This window comes from Belonocnema kinseyi, chromosome 9 (genome assembly GCF_010883055.1).
Source record: "Belonocnema kinseyi isolate 2016_QV_RU_SX_M_011 chromosome 9, B_treatae_v1, whole genome shotgun sequence".
NCBI lineage: Eukaryota > Metazoa > Arthropoda > Insecta > Hymenoptera > Cynipidae > Belonocnema > Belonocnema kinseyi.
In genome coordinates this window covers 67404647-67409361 of record NC_046665.1, presented here as the reverse complement: position 1 = coordinate 67409361, position 4715 = coordinate 67404647, and the positions used below count along the sequence as shown (strand labels likewise).

The window sequence follows — 4715 nt, the reverse complement described above, 5'->3', positions numbered from 1 at the left end:
CCCCCCCTCTATTGATTAAAATAATAACCTCGCTCGGCTCAATTTTCGGAATTCAGAAGATAATTTCAAAATTTAACTAGAGCATGATATAATCAATAATTATATAAAACATCAGACAAGGTTATAAAAATATTAATTTATTGTATTTTCGAAATGCAGAGTAAAAGAACAATTTACAATTTCTATTTTGTTAAAAAGTCATTGTTTTAAGTAAAAATTCAACTATTTGGTTGAAAGTTACACTACTTTGTTAAAATCTTACTTTTTATTTGAAGATTCATCTTTTTGGCTGAAAATTTGTTTTTTGAACTGAAATTTTAACTATTCCTTTTTGAAAATTTAATCATTTTGTTCAAAATACGTCTTTATCGGGGAATAAATCTTGTTGGTCGAAAATTAATCCTTTTTGGTTGAAAAATTCGACAATGCGGTAGAATTTTAATCTATTTAGTTGAAAGTTAACTGTTAATTAAAAAATTAATCTATGTACTTTAAAATTTAAGTAAGAACATCATAGAACATTAAATTTGTTATTGAAAAATTATATTTTTGTGTTAAAAATTCAGCTATTTCGTATATAATTCGTCTTTTTGACTTTAAAATTAAACAATATGGTTAAAAATTTTGAATATTTCAGAATGATCAATAGTAATTCTGTCTCGCAACAGGGAATTTGCGAAAAGAATGAAAATTCTGGATTGGCATAGGGAACTCTTGAAAACAATTATAATTCTCAGTAGAAATGGCGAAATTTTTACTTTAATTAAATTCTAGTTGGAACAGGTAATTTCTAAATTTCAACAAATTCTGAATTAAAACTGAAATTTATTCAGTAGAATTATGATTCCCAATTGTAAATGGAAATTTTCGTTGACTTTTTCGCCAAATTACTAGTTTTGACCTGGATTACTTATTTTTTTAGTATTATTTATTTAATTATTCGATGGCGATCATTAAAAATATTAATAAAGTATATAGAGGTCAAAAACTGAATGGCTCCATATTATGAAAAATTATACCTGAAAAACTGGAATTTCCAAGGGTTTCTTTCCCAGGTTTTGAGTGAACATCCTGAAAAGATTTTTTTTTGTCTGCAAGAAAGTTTGCTTCTTTCGTTTTTAAGAGAATATTAAAATCAGCGTTTTTTAACCTGTTTGCACCCACAGGAAAATATAAAGAAAAGAGTAAAATGTGTTAAATTCCTTTAGAATCTTTAGTTGGAATAAATAGTCGAATAGTTTTCACAAACTTGGCTGGCCGTTCCGAATTTTTTGACTAATTATTATTATTATGAGTAATTTTTTGAATTGACGTATAATAGAAAATTCCTCTGATTAACAAGAATGTGCGAAATCAATGAATTCATTCATAGCTTCTCCGAAAGGTATTTATTTAATCCGGGTGTTGAATTTCGCTGGTGCATACGCGCCACATGATTTCTGCAGAAAAGTGGGAGGGAGAGGGTCATTTAAGTGAAGGTACTGTTATAAAGATAACGTCACAGCGCATTTGACCAAATACCAATAATATACTACTAGCAAGCTCGCCAAGTGTATAAAAATTCCCACCCTGTTGTTAAAAAACTGAATTTAATAAGAAAATTATATTTATTATATTTCTTTATTATATTTATAAAAAAGAATCCTTCGGCAGTAAGAAAATAATATTGAAGTCAAACAGAAGAAATATTTATTCAAAAAACGGACAGTTTTGCCCCACATTATTATTTTTAAGCCACGGCAATGGTTTAAACTATAATGTTTTTGTAAAAGATTTGCTTTCTGAATTAGACAATCTCAAAAAAATATTTTCAATAATTATTTTTGAATGTTTTAATGTAATTTTTGGACTGCATTTATAAAATTTAGATAGAGGGAAAAATGAGGAAGATTGAGTGCAATAAAGAATCTGAGGATTTTTGATACGGCACTGACCATCCCCCATTGAACTCACGTGTCGGACCACAATGCGAACTTCTGATTGGCTCTGAGCGAACACGCCAGTCCGGACTCCGGCGCTCTTAGTGAGTGCAATTACTGCAGGTAGCGACAATCATTGTCAACACGTGTAGTTCTGCGCATGCTACATGAAGATCCAGATTTTATGTGGAGGGAGAACGTTTGTTGAACTTGGACATCCTCTGAGCCAATAAACTATAGTTTGAATAATTAAAAATTAAATTTTTGAATTACTTTTTCGGCTGGCCGTTTTATTAAAAGAAAAAAATTACCTTTTTTTCCGGTTCTCAAGAATTTTTTCGGTCATTTCACATCAAAGATTCGAACTCTTGAAGTTACAAAATTTTGCATTTAAGTTATAAAAACTGAACTGCAAATTAAAACATTCAAAGTGGAATTATTTTGAATTTTAAACTTTTATAAGTGAAGCCTCAAAAAATGTGATTAAAGCGCTCAATAATTTATTCGCATATAATTAAAGCTTTTAACACTTTTCAATTGAATAATTTTTATTTCAATGCTTTTATGCTAAAAAATAAATTTTTTAACTTTGATAAATTATACAATTCAGATATGAGAAAAGAAAATCCTCAAGCAGTTTCAATACTGTTTGAAGCCGTAACGAATTAAGAATTCTTCAAATGTTATTTATACATCACAACTTATTTTTGTGTTAAAATCTTTCTAAATATTCTTTAAAAACCATTTTCTTCTAGAATGAAAAATCATTCATAGTTTTCCCAGGTATATCTAAAGAAACATTTTTATTATTTTTAATCCTTACGAAATTCTTAAAGTGCTTCAAAATTTTAATAACAAAATATAAATTATGTTAACAAATTTTTAGAATCTTTAATTTTTTTAAATTATTTTAAAACATTTTTACAAGACTTCTAAATATCTTTAAAAATTAGTCGATTTTTTTCTGGAATTGTAAAAAAATAGGCAAAATTAGAAAAATTACATCACCATCTTGCAGATCCTTTTTTGAAAAAATATTCCCTTAAAATTAATCTTATTAAAAATTTGTTATTCATTTAAAACCTTTAAAGACTTTCTAAATTTTGTGTATTTGAATTTTCGTTAAATTAATAACTATTTAATTGTTATTTATTCATCGAAATGGATTTTTTAAAATCTTTTTAAATTTTGTCTTAAAATTAATTTTTCCAAATAATAAATCATTTAAAATTTTCCCAGAAGTCTAGAATTTTTTTATTATCTTAGAACCTTTTAAAATCATCAACAGAATTCATAATTTTATTTTGAAATCTTCGAAAATCTACATTTTTAAAAAATTTTGAAATCTTTGGGAGTTTTAAATTAAGTCTGAATAATTTCAGAACTTCTAAGTATCCCTTGAACTTACTGAAATTAAAAAAATTAATAATTTTCATTGCAAGGATTGTAGTACGAAACTAAACAACCAACTTTTTAAAATCAAAAATTGGATGACTGCATACAAATTTCTTAAAATATCAAATATACATTGTGGAGATTTTATAAAATCTTTGAAAATCCTAAACTATACTTTGAAAGGCTTTGCACTTTTTTATATGTTTACAATTCTTTGAAACGACTTTTATAGTTACTTTTAATGAAAAATGTAAATTGTTACTATTTCGTTAATTATTTGCAAAAGTAACTTCGTTACCACTATCGTTACAAAAAAGTAACTAGTTATTTCTCATCACTGGTTTTTTACCCAAGTCTTTTAAAAAATTCAAATTAAACATTTCGCTTTTTGAGCGTTCAATTTGCTGATTCATGTTCAACAAATTATTACAATTTGTTAAAAAAAAAAAAAAACAATTACAATTCAAGAGTGGAAATTCCATTAATATTTAATAGGTAGCGAAAGTCTTGATACATCAATACAACTTAATTGAGAGAAATAATTATGCCATTAGCATATTAATGAGTACCCAATGGTCACAAATTTTGGCGACGTCTTTGCGACGTCGTAAATACACTATAACGACATGCACATAGGATCTCGTAAAATGATCGTAAAGATGTCGTAACGATGTTTAAAAGGCGTCGCCAAACTTTGTGCCCACTGGGTTATCTTTGAACTCAATTTGATTGAAATTTCATTCTTTTTAAAATTTGTTTTCATTTTAAAACTTTTTCTATGTTCACCTTTTTCTAGGTAAATTAGTTTTTTTATTTCAAAGATTTAATTATAAAACAAGCAATTATAGTTTTTCTTATTTTAATTTCAGTTTAGAATCATCCTTTCAAAAAGTAATTACAAAAGTAATTAATATCAATAATAAATTAACTGTGACAATCTAAAAGGGCACAAACGCATGCACTCCATGACGGTAAATATTTCGCATTAATTAATAATCTTTTATCTCAAATCTATTGCATCTTTGTTTCATTAATTTTCATTTAAAAACTTTTTGTAGGCAAACTTGTGTTCTGTCTTTAAAGATGCAGTTACAATTCAAATACTTTTTCTAATTTAAATTTCATTTTAGAATCGAAATCCCTTTTAAAAAATAAAATCATTTGGAACCAATTTTATGTGTTAAACTAAAATTATCTCTAGAGTAATATTTCTAGTTTCTTCAATAGTTATGTATATAGTTAAAATCACAATAAATTGCCTCTCATTAATTCCACATCAATGTTTTCCAAACACGTTTTCCACGTCTCACAACCGTGAGATAGGTGGTTACAGTCTGTAAAGGAATCAATACGACGACCCAGCAAAAGCCTCGTGGACCCTAAGAACACGGAGCGACCCAA

General features: G+C 26.9%; 1 protein-coding gene across 1 annotated transcript in view; it reads left to right on the top strand.

Annotated features, from left to right (window-relative positions):
- The window catches only part of LOC117179571 (sialin), a 228916-nt gene that overhangs the window by 19637 nt on the left and 204564 nt on the right, over positions 1-4715 (top strand). The window lies entirely within an intron of this gene.